The sequence below is a fragment of the Rhinopithecus roxellana genome, chromosome 15, assembly GCF_007565055.1.
Source record: "Rhinopithecus roxellana isolate Shanxi Qingling chromosome 15, ASM756505v1, whole genome shotgun sequence".
Taxonomy (NCBI): domain Eukaryota; kingdom Metazoa; phylum Chordata; class Mammalia; order Primates; family Cercopithecidae; genus Rhinopithecus; species Rhinopithecus roxellana.
Window position 1 is genome coordinate 32,929,385 of NC_044563.1, and position 12,699 is coordinate 32,942,083.

The 12,699-nt window shown below is 41.8% G+C and overlaps 1 long non-coding RNA gene across 1 annotated transcript in view; it reads left to right on the forward strand.

Moving 5' to 3' along the window:
* The window catches only part of LOC115893522, a 27,916-nt gene continuing 15,217 nt past the window's right edge, over nucleotides 1-12,699 (forward strand). The window contains exons 1-3 of the long non-coding RNA XR_004053552.1: nucleotides 1-160; nucleotides 1,871-2,002; nucleotides 4,579-4,781. This is a non-coding gene — a long non-coding RNA (uncharacterized LOC115893522). The remainder of the gene's footprint in view (nucleotides 161-1,870; nucleotides 2,003-4,578; nucleotides 4,782-12,699) is intronic.

Genomic DNA, 12,699 nt, shown 5'->3' on the forward strand with positions numbered 1-12,699 from the left:
GGATCTTCGTTTATCTGATTAAAATCAGCAACTTCTGGGAAATGAGGCTGCCATAAATTCCCTCTTCAGGGAGGGTCTACTTTCAGAAGGAAGAACTGAAATATACCTCCCATAAATCCCCCGGAGTTTTGTGGCCCTGAGAAAGACAGAAAGACCACTTGTAAGTACCTACATAAACAAACATTGTCACACACTTTCTCTCTCTTGTTCTCCTAAAAAACCAATTTGTCTTTCTTAAGAAAACGATTTGTTCTTCCCATAGGAGCCTTTTCTGCCCAATTCCTCCTCACCCCAACTTTAACTTTAATGAGCTAGTTACTTTAGTTACTTCTTTTGTTACCTCATATGCATGTGAAAAAACCTTTTTTCTCCTGTTAATCTGTATTTTTTTTTTTTTTTTTTTTTTTTTTTTTTTTTTGAGGCGGAGTCTCGCTCTGTCGCCCGGACTGGAGTGCAGTGGCCGGATCTCAGCTCACTGCAAGCTCCGCCTCCCGGGTTTGCGCCATTCTCCTGCCTCAGCCTCCCGAGTAGCTGGGACTACAGGCGCCCGCCACTTCGCCCGGCTAGTTTTTTTGTATTTTTAGTAGAGACGGGGTTTCACCGTGTTAGCCAGGATGGTCTCGATCTCCTGACCTCGTGATCCACCCGTCTCGGCCTCCCAAAGTGCTGGGATTACAGGCTTGAGCCACCGCGCCCGGCCGTTAATCTGTATTTTATCATTTTAGTTTGCAGGCCCCAGCTCCTGAATCTAAAGAGTTGTAGATTTTGCAAAAATCTTTGATATGAAAAAATAAAAAATAAATTAAAAAAATAAAAGAGTAGTAGAAAAAGTTTTCTACCTCATGACAAAAAGGATCCGTAGAGATCTGAGACCTTCTTAGTGACCAAAGAGGAGTCTCTAGCCTTTATAGGACTCGTTGAGTCTGTGAAGTAAAACCAATCCGGTTTCTCTAGAAGATGCATTGCTTTTCCTGCTGGAAAGACCTGGCGCCATGGGAAATACTCCCACGACTCCTCATCAGAAAGCCTTGTTGTATGCAGTGTGGAAGATGGTCCTAAACAATACCCCATAAAAACTACTATAGGATTTTGCCCAGGGCTGCTTTTCGTGATATTCCACAGCGGAGAACAATTGCCTACCCTTGGGCAACTGTTCAGTAAAAGTTAATCTATGGGCATCCAACTTATTGGTCTAAGAGCACAGCTATTTCATGACCTAGTTTGATCCAGTGATAAAATTCATAATATGTAGATGAATGAAGAAATAAGAAATTTTTATTCATTGCTCCATTAACTTGATTTTTCATAAATCAGGCTCTTATAATGACTAGAATGTGGAAAACCTCATGGTTGTAGCCTTTGGCAGGACCTTGAGGTGTAACTATTAGAAGTGGCTACAAGGGGTAAATTCCTGTGCTTTGCCAATTCTTATGCTGCCTGGAGAGTGCAGGGTTAAATTTATCCTTTGAACATTAAGGGATTGAATTAAGACATGTGCCTGGAAGGGCCTTATGTGCCTGGAAGAACCCATAAGCACGAAATCTGCATTTACAGGAGATGTGAAATGCAAGAAGGGGGAAGGGAACAAACCTTAGCCAACCTCACTACTGCAGATCTGTTTGGGGTTACAGTGAACCTAAGGGTAAAAATGATATTTGGGTACCTAAGGCTATGAATTAAGCATTGTCCCACTGTCATTCATGATGTAGGAAATGGTTGCATTGCTCTCTCTCATGCACCCAAAATATGAAGAAACCAAACAGAAACTGATGCAAATTGATCTTGCTTGTGTCTTAGTCTGTTCTGTGCTGCTATAAAAGAATATAACAGACTGGGTAATTTACAAAGAATATAAATTTATTTCTCACAGTTCTTGAGGCTGAGACGTCCAAGATCAAGGTATCAACATCTGATGAGCTGCTGCTTGCTTTCAAAATGGTGCCTTGAATGCCATGTTCTCTTGTGGGGAATGCTGTGTCCTCACACGGCAGAAGATGGAAGGGTAAGAAGAGGGGTCAACTCCCTCTGTCAAAGCCTTTTTAAAGGGCATCTAATTCCATTCATGAGGGCAGAGCCCTTATGACTCAATCACCTCCCAAAGGTCACATCTCCCAATACACTGCTTTGAGGATTAAATTTCAACATGAATTGTGAAGGGAGACAAAAACATTCAAACCATAGCAGCTTGCTTGTTTTTTGTTTGTTTGTTTTGAAAGGGGAAGAAAGTATGTAATCACTTGCCATATTCAAGCAATTAATCAAACACTGAGGACCCTCTATTTTTCTTAGGGGTGGGAGGAGATGAGAATAAATAACACTAGGACTCTGTGAGAGGTCAGGGGCTCATAATGTGGTATGGAAGAGTTAGACCCATGAGATCCCTGATACACCAAAAAGAGAAAATACTGTGGAAATATGAAAGGAAAGGTGCTGATTGTATAATTGGCATCTAAGAAAGTTCCTGAGAAGATAATAGATTTAAGCTGGACCATGGAGGAATGAGCATAACTTGGAAAGACAGTTTGGGATGAGTGAAACGGCAATCAAAGGAGAAGGAATAGTTTGAGTGAGGTCAAGAAGCAGGGAGAGTGACAGAATACCTGAGAAACTACAAGCAGACCAACATAGGGCCTTAGTTAAATGGCAGTATTATTATCTTGAACAACATTATTGAGGAAGCAGGGAATAGAGAGGCTTGGAATAAGCCACAGGTTTCAAACATTGGCCTCTCTAGACAACTGTTCCTAATGTAGCAGGATTCTCAAAATCAAAGCCTTTAGGGTTGAAAGGGGTAAAGATCCTCTCTCCCTTCCCCAGCATGCTGCACTTGAGTGCCCTCACCCAGAAACCCCACCTGAAACCATTTAGCCCACAATCTGATTCCTCACCAGCACACAACATTGCCTCCCTGCCCCTTGACAGCCCTGCCCTCAGATGGTGCTTTCTTCCCCCAGGCTGAAATCTGTCTTTAAGTCCAGACTCATCAAGGCTCATTGCCTGTCCACACAACAGTCTTCCAGACAGATGAGTACAGGCATCAGTTCCCTTCTAGCCAACCCCTGAATATTCTGTTTTCTGGATTAAATATGGGGTTTCTTCAACAGCCCCCTAAGTGGTAACATTTTAAATCCATTCTCCATTCTTCTTGTACTTTCTAATTTACTTATTTATTTTTAAACTTTTATTCAGGCCAGGTGCAGTGGCTCATGCCCGTAATCGCAGCACTGTGGGAGGTGAAGGTAGGAAGATCTGTTAAGACCAGGAGTTCAGGAGTAGCCTGGGCCACAGAGTGAAACCCCAACTCTACACAATGTAAAAATTAAAAAATCAGCCAGGCATGGTGGCATGGGCCTGGAGTCCCAGCTACTTAGGAGGCTGAGGCGGGAGGATTGCTTGAGCCCAGGAGTTTGAGGCTGCAGTGAGCTGCAATCACACCACTGTACTCTATCCTGGGAGACAGCAAGACCCAGTTTCTTAAATTTTTTTTTCTATATTTTACTTATATATTAGAGACCTGGTTTTGCTCTGTTCCCCAGGCCAGAGTGCAGTTGCTATTTGCAGGCTCGATTATAGCTCACTGCAGTCTTGAACTCCTGGTTTCAAGGGATCCTCCTACCTCAGCCTCCCATGTAGCTGGGACTATAGGCGAGGGTCATCACACCCAGCTTCTTGTACATTCTTGTTCTCCTCTGAATATGTTCATTTATTTCTTCTAAAGTGCAGCTTTACTATTTGACACTCTGCCTTCCTCCTACATGCTACTTTGCACTTCTTTAAGCACTGGGAATACAGCAGTGAAGAAAGAAGATAGGGCTATTGTTAATATGAGGGGTGGGAGTAGGTGGGGTGGAGGCAGGAGTGAACTAAGATTTGCTGATCATTTACTAAATACCAGACAGTATACAGTATGCAAATAGCTGTATATATGTTATGTCTTATTCTTACAAAGATGGGATAATTATACTCATTTTGCAGATCAGTAAACTGAGGCTGAGGGAGATGAAATAGCTGGGCCAGTAAGTGGTGGAGCTGCGACTTGAATCCACCTCTATTTGATCCAAGACAGGCTGACAGTCATGTCAGAAGACAACATTATGTCTTAAACATCTTGGAATCCCCACATTTAGCATATGGTGTCTTGCATATAGCAGGTGCCCAGTTTTAGAACACACTTTTAGGCCTGCCCTCTAAAGACAGTGGTGACTCACTGTTATAAGCAAAGCCCCATTCCAACTGCATTTCCTCTTTCTCCTGCTGTCTTCCTCTTTCTCCCTCCGTCTCCCTCCCTCCCTCTGCTTCAAAACCACAAACTTTTCCACACAAACGATCTTTTGCTTTTCTTGGTATGCTGCTGGGCCTCGATATTCTTAGCCTTCTGACAGCCTCTTAAGTTATTATGTTCTGCCTTCACATGTTTTATGAGCTTTTTTCCAACGACACAGTTCGACAGATAATGGGAGGATGGATGTAGTTGTGTTCATCCAGGGCTGATGGATGGGTCTGCTAGTCTTCAGTAATTTTCAAGTGTAAGAAAAACAGAAACTCAAGGGAACCTTTTTATTTTCTTCTCCGATTTAGATGACCTCAAACAACTCTATTTCCTTCAGCCAGGCTACAGTCCTAAGCTGCATAATTGCCTCCAGGCTGTTCTGACCTGAAGTGCCTTGTTGCTGGTGGCAAGAGAGTCAAGAGCCCAGTCTGCTTCTCACTACACATCCACATCATCGCCTGACTCATCTTGCCTCTCACTTGAGTCTCAGTCAATGACAAAGTGGTAAAAGGTATCAATTCTGAGTGTCACTTTCCTCTCAAGGCTCTCACACTTGGTTTAGCTGTCTAAAGAACATTTTTTTACCTTAATTGCCAGCACATTCTCTTTGATAATTCTATGAACTTTTTTCCTAAATTGAGGGTTTTCTTACTTTAGAAAGGAAAGAAGAAGGAAGGAAAGGAAGGAAGTGAGAGGGAAGAAGGGAGAGAGAGCTAACATGTGCGGAACACCTAAGCTTCTTAAATGCATAAGATCATTTAAATCCCCACAAAAATTCATGTTCCCAGGAAAAATACAAATGAAGAAATGGCAGTGCTGCCCAAAGTCACGGTACTGGATGGAGAGATGAGGGGTTATATTTTGGAGATGTTTATTGAATTTTCAGGGCTTTTGGGCCATAAGTGGAGATGCTCAGTAGAGATTTGGAAATAAAGAATAAGAGTTTGGAATGTAGATCTGGGCTGGAGACATAGAGATCAGTGGCATAAAACTTGTGTCATCGTCTTCTGAAACAGCTTAAACCAAGTGGATAAAACTTCTTCCTGTTTCCACTGAACCTCCTTGTCACCCACAATTCCCTAAGTTGCTGAATTTTCTTTTATTTATTTATTTATTTATTTATTTATTTTGAGACGGAGTGTCGCTCTTGTTGCCCAGGCTGGAGTGCAATGGTGTGATCTCTGCTCACTGCAACCTCCACCTCCTGGGTTCAAGCTATTCTCCTGCCTCAGCCTCCTTAGTAGCTGGGATTACAAGCATGGGCCACCATGCTTGGCTAATTTTTCTGTATTTTTAGTAGAGACGTGGTTTCTCCAAGTTGGTCAGGCTAGTCTTGAACTCCCAACCTCAGGTGATCCACCTGCCTCGGCCTCCTAACGTGTTGGGTTTACAGGCGTGAGCCACCGCGCCCGGCTGGTTGCTGAATTTTCAAAACCCAGGGGACTGTGACCTGGCTATTCTATGTGGATCTTGCTCACAATGTTAAGGGTAGGGGAGGCAGCCTAGGGAAACAGGCAGGAAGGGCTTAAGTGGAAGAGGCAATGAAATGAAAGGTCAACATCATGGAAAGCCCTCATTGGAAGTGTCCATGCAAGGCATTCTCAAAACTTGAGGCAGCAAGTCCCCTTTTTTGTAGCATGCAAGGGAACAAGAAGGTTGTCGCAGCTGGCGGTGATGCCTGGCATTCCTCTGTTCTCCTGTCCAGCCAGTACTTTGGTGACTGCCCAAACCTCTTCAGTACAGCACTGCTCAAACCTCTTTGAGTTTATTACCGCGTTGTTCATATGAGGGGGAAACAGAAAAGAAATAGAAAAAAGAAATAAAATGAGCACTTACTCAACAGGTGATTGCTTGTATAAATTATTGTAAACTTGCACCAGTGATATACCGACTCCCTGAAAAAACTGAAGACCCTGATTTATAGTATTTTCATTATATAAAAACTGAAAAGCAAAAGGAAGGTGAAGGATCTAAAGCTGAAGAATATAATGCCAGGAAAGGATGGTCTGCTAACTTTAGAAAGACATTTGGCTATAAAATGCCAAGATAACAGGAGAAGCAGCTTCTGCCTGCCAAGAGGCAGCAGACGAGTTCCCAGACCCCGTTAAGAACATCACTGAGGGCCGGGCACGGTGACGTATGTCTGTAATCCCAGCACTTTGGGAGGCCAAGGCGGGAGGATCCCCTGAGGTCAGGAGCTCGAGACCAGCCTGGCCAACATGGTAAAACCCCACCTCTACTAAAAATACAAAAATTAGCTGGGCATGGTAGCAGGTGCCTGTAATCCCAGCTACTTGGAAGGCTGAGGCAGGAAAACTGCTTGACCCCAGGAGGTGGAGGTTGCAGTGAGCCGAGATGGCGCCACTGGACTCCAGCCTGGGCAACAGAGCGAGACTCTATCTCAAAAAAACAAAAACAAAAAAACCCCCCACACGTTTAAATGGACTATAACATTATTAAAAATACATTTGTAGACGTGGGGCCGGGCATGATGGTTCATGCCTGTAATTCCAGTACTTTCAGAGGTCAAGGCAGGTGGATCCCCTGAGGTCAGGAGTTGGAGACCAGCCTGGTCAACATGGCGAAACCCCATCTCTACTAAAAATACAAAACTTGGCTGGGTGAGGTGGTAGATGCCTGTAGTCCCAGCTACTTAGGAGGCTGAGACAGCAGAATCACTTGAACGGTGGGGCAGAGGTTGCAGTGAGGCGAGGTCGTACAATAAATCACTCCAACCTGGGTGAAAGAGTGAAACTCCGTCTCAAAAAAAAAAAAAAAAATTCTGTAAATATGAAAAATTAATCCGCATAGTCACAAAATCACTAAATTCCAGAACTGAATTTTTGGGAACAAATCACTTAGTTACCTTAGGTACAACGTTAGTGAGAGAATGCAGAAGCAATACAATTTTCCCCTGACCTTAGAACATTGTCTCAGGGTCAGAAACATAGATCTCCTAAGGCCTTTGTGCCTCTCTGTGGATCCAGAATTACCACACAAAATGTAGTTAGTGTACCTCTGGACAAGCTATGCTTGGGGTTTAACCAGTGAATTAACTTTGAAGAACGCCTCAATGTGAGTTAAAAATACATTCAGGACCTATGTGTTTTTCTTTTTCTTTTTTTTTTTGAGATGGAGTCGCGCTCTGTCACCCAGGCTGGAGTGCACTGGCGCGATCTCGGCTCACAGCAAGCTCCGCCTCCCGGATTCACATTCTCCTGCTTCAGCCTCCCAAGCAGCTGGGACTACAGGCACCGCCACTGCGCCCGACCGGCTAAATTTTTGTATTTTTAGTAGGGACGGGATTTTACCGTGGTCTCGATCTCCTGACCTTGTGATCCGCCCGTCTCGGCCTCCCAAAGTGCTGGGATTACAGGCGTGAGCCACCGCGCCCGGCCAGGACCTATATGGTTTTCTAACATGATAGAGCATCTTATCCTTGCTGTTCTAAAAAATGCATTATAAATACCAAAACTGCATGAATTGCTGGAGGGAAAGGCAGAGTTGAGTTTGGTTTTCCACCTTGCCAACTCTAACCTCACCATCCTCCCTGGGATCTGGGGAGTCCTTTCTGTCTGTCCTTTCTTAGGGAGTAGTTAGTGCAGCCGTGGCATCATGCCACCTCCCAGATCGTGGAGAAACAACTGGGATGGTAAGATCTTCATGCACTGTGGCAATTTGGGATAGGCTGAAGAAAACAGATTGTGTATGTATGTGCATGTATGTGCAGGTGTGTGTGTGTGTGTAGAGAGAGAGAAGCAGAAAACAAGAGGATATATGCATATGGGTGTGTGTGCCTGACTGTGAAAGTATTTCATGATGTCTCCTTTGAACCCAGACTAGCCTGTGTATACTTGCCCTGGTATCTAGACTGAAACATGCAGAATTCAATTTTTTTAAAAAATGACTTATGGGTAAAACACAGTGCTGGGAACTTTAGAAGGATAACATGCAATTTCTTCTTTCGAGAAGTGAGAAATACGGTCTACTATATGACAAAGGCACAAATAAACTTTTATAAAAGATGGAATATATATGTTAATATATGTATTGTATCTGAGCCAATGACATCCCATTTCTGGGCTCCATAAAGAAAGTTAAAATGAAAACCAAAATGTTGACGACCTCACTTCAAAATGAATAATTTATTCAATAGATGTCTTGGTTTAAAAATAATGACCAAGCACATTTATCTCCTCTTTCTAATAAGTAATGTGAGAAAGATTTTTTAAAGTTACATGTCTAAACCCAGAACTGAAATAAGTTTGAATTGACTGAGACTGCATTTCTTATTTTGAAGAATAGGGGTAGGAAGCACAAATTAAATTGAATTATGGTAAAACAAAAGTAAATGTATTTTTGCATGCCTGAGTGTGTGGCCTGAGAATTAGTTACTACATAGAGGGCAGGAATTGTGTTTAAACAGATTTTAATTTTATATATGTATAGTATATACATACGCATACACACACAATACTGATTAAAAAGATTTTGGTAGTAGGTCTAAAACATAGGCAGAATTATGCAAGTTTTCAAACTAGGAAATGATGCAGTGGTTTCAAACTAGGATAAGTATTAGTATTAACTGGAGAGCTTTAGAAAATATTGATGCCTGGGTCTTATCCCCAAAGATTCTGATTTACAACTGACCCCCTCCCTCCCCTGGGCAGTTGGAAATCTGCATATAACTTTAATTCTTCTAAAACTTAACTACTAATAGCCTACTCTTGACTGGAAGCCTTACCAATAATGTAAAGAGTCAATAAACACATATTTTATATGTTATATATATTATATACTATATTCTTACAATAAATCAAGCTAGAGGAAAGAAAACCATAAGAAAGAGAAAATATATTTACTGTTAAGTGGAAGTGGACTGCTATAAAGGTCCTCATCCTTGTCATCTTCATGTAGAGTAGGATGAGGAGGAGGAAGACGAGAGGTTGGTCTTGCTGTCTCAGGGGTGGATGAGGCAAAAGAGTTGGAGGAAGTGGAAAGGGAGGCAGGAAAGGTAGGCACATTAGGTGTAACTTTGTGGAAATACAGTGTAATTTCTATCTGACTTTTTTTGCTTTTGTGTGTCTTTAAAAATGTTTCTATGCCATACCGATCTTTTCACTGTTTGCTTTAGTTTTGGTACCCACATCATAGAAGGGTCCACGTTGTAAAAGAAGTCAAAAGCAGTCTTGAATAATCAGAACCCTGTTGACAGATTGCTTGATGTCAATTTACTTTTTGGCTCTGCCTCTTCTATGTCTTTCTCATCATCCGGCACTAGTTCAGAAGCTCTCATCTCCATCAAATTGTCTCCTGTTAATTCCTCTGGTATCCATTAGCTCTTGAAGTGCCCCAAGATCCACATCTTGAAACCCTACCCACCCTGCCCCCAACCTTTTTTGCTATATCCACAATCTCTTTCATGATTTCCTTGATTGGCTTTGTCATAAATCCTGTCATGCACAACATCTGGACACTTCTTTTTCCAGCAGGAATTTATTGTTTTGGGCTTAATGGTTTTCATGCTTTTTTTTCTATAAGAATAACATCTTCAGTGGTATAATCCTTCCAGATTTTCGTGATGTCCTCGATCAGGGTTTTCTTCCATAGTCTTGCCCGTCCTTTCGATACTGTACCATGTGACATGAACCTTAAAGGCCCTGATGACCCCCAGTTTAAAGACTGAATGAGAGATGTTGTGTTTGGGGGCAAGTAGACCACTTCCGGTGTTGAACTCATGGAGTTCTGGGTGGCCAGGGGCAGTGTCTAATATCAAAAGAATTTTAAAAGGTTGCCCCTTACTGGCAAGGTACTTCCTGACTTTAGGGACAAACATCGATAGAATCAATTCAGAAAAAGGGTTCTGGTTGTCCAGGCCTTCCAGTCTAAAAGACTGGAAACTGGTGTTCATCTTTTCCCTTCAAGGCTTGGGGGTTAGCAGCTTTATAGATAAGGGCAGTCCTGATCATAAACCCAACTGCATTTGCACAGAACAGTAGAGTTAGCCTACCCCTTCCTGCCTCAAATCCTGTTGCTAGCTTGTTTTCCTTACTAATAAATGTTCTTTGTGACATTTTTTTTTTTTTTTCCAGAATAGGGCACTTTTGTCTGCATTAAAAACCTGTTCAGGCAGATATCCTTTCTCCTCAGGGATTTTTTTGTTTGTTTGTTTTCTTTTTTGAGACGGAGTCTTGCTCTGTCACTCAGGCTGGAGCGCAGTGGCCCAATCTCAACGCACTACAACCTCCGCCTCCTGGGGTCGAGCAGTTCTCCTGCTTCAGTCTTCCAAGTGGATGGGATTACAGGTGGCTGCCACCACACCCAGCTAATTTTTGTGTTTTTAGTCGAGAGAGACAGCGTTTCACCATGTTGGCCAGGCTGGTCCCAAAATTCTAACCTAAGGTGATCCGCCCACCTTGGCTTCCCAAAGTGCTGGGATTACAGGCATGAGCCACCATGCTCGGCCCTCAGTAATGTTCTTAACAAGTCTGGGAACTCGTCTGCTGCCTCTTGGCAGGCAGAAGCTGCTTCTGCTGCAGAAGCTGCTTCTGCTGCTATCCTGACATTTTAAAGCCAAATCTCTTTCTAAAACTATCAAACCATCCTTTCCTGGCATTACATTCTCCAGCTTTAGATCTTTCAGCGTCCTTTTGCTTTTAAGTTATCACATAATGACTTTGCTTTTTCTCAAATCATATTAGAGTCTATATGTATGCCTTTCTTATAGCAATCCCGTATCCACATAAAAGCAGCATTTTCAATACAAGATGAAGGAGTACTTCACAAAAAATACAAGGCTGTTGCACTTGGTGTCATAGCAGCAGCCATGACTTCACAAATCGCTCTTTTTTTTTTTTTTTTTTTTTTTTTTGAAAAGGAGTCTTGCTCTGTGGCCCAGGCTGGAGTGCGGTGGAGCGATCTCGGCTCACTGCAAGCTCCGCCTCCCAGGTTTACGCCATTCTCCTGGCTCAGCCTCCGGAGTAGCTGGGACTACAGGCACCCGCCACCACGCCCAGCTAATTTTTTTTTTTTTTTTTTTTTTTTTTTTTTTTTTTTTAGTAGAGACGGGGTTTCACCGTGTTAGCCAGGATGGTCTCGATCTCCTAACCTCGTGATCCGCCTGTCTCGGCCTCCCAAAGTGCTGGGATTACAGGCTTGAGCCACTGCGCCCGGCTCTTTTTATGGTACCTACTCTGTATTCACTCATCTTGAAATGACTGATACAAGCAGCTTCAGACCTCAATCTACAGTACATATCAAAAAATTCAAACTTTTCTTGTAATGTCATCACTTTGCTTCTTGAGAACACTTCCAGCACTGTTAGTGGCACTTCGTATGGGTCATATATTCAAGCTTTATGGTACTGCACTAAATATGATGAAAAATATTCAAGAACTGAGAGATTACTTTTTATTGCAACCTGCAATTTACTGGAGACATGAATTGCTCAAGAGAAAATGATCAGCATCACACAGCACTTTAGGTGGATACTAGCAACATTTGAGCTCTCTGCAGTAGCAGCAGGAGGTGACTAAAAATTATTACAGTAGTTCAGTATGTACTACAGCTAATTTTATGCAGCTATAATTTAATACTACATCTTTATGTTTGTTTACATTTCTCTTAACTGTGAATGGCATAACGTATGGTCTGTTTGTGTAAGTTTTGATCAATTTTAACTTTTTAAAATAGATTCATGTACAATTTTTGGTAGTAATTTATAAAATAGACTAGTTTTTGTCTATATTTTATGCATTTATGACACACATGACATTTTCTTAATTTTTTGCTATTTCTAGGCTATACAGTTCATCTGTGAGTTTTTTCAGGTTGTTACATGTCTCTACAATTTTTTCCAATATATTTATTGAGAAAAACCTGTGTATATATGGACCTGTGCAGTTCAAACCTGTGTTGTAATCAGTTGACCTGGGGTGTGGCCTTAGCATCAGAATTTTTTAAAGTTCCCAGGTAGTTTAAGTATGCAGCCAACGTTGAGAATCACTGGAATAATAAGAGAGGTTCAAAGAATAAGAAAGAAGTCTTGACAGTTTTAAATCTGAGTACAAAAGTTAATTGAAATAAGTAATTAAGTGCAATAACTGGAATAATTAGAAAATACCCTAGAAAGTTGAACAAAATTATCGAGACCAAAACATGAGGAAAAAAAAAGACAGATGTTAATCTACAAACCAACTGAAGTTCTGAAAGAGAGAACAGAGGAAATGGAGGAGATATTATCAAAAACATGAAAATTTTTCCCAGAACTGAAACCTATAAATCCTTGAAGAGCTTACTGGGAACCAAACATAATAAGTGGTAAAAGACTCACGACTAAAAAAAAGAGATGATCCCAACAGATTACAGATTCAAAACAAAACTAGAATATATATATATATATATATTCTAGGAGAGCATTAAAGGCAGTT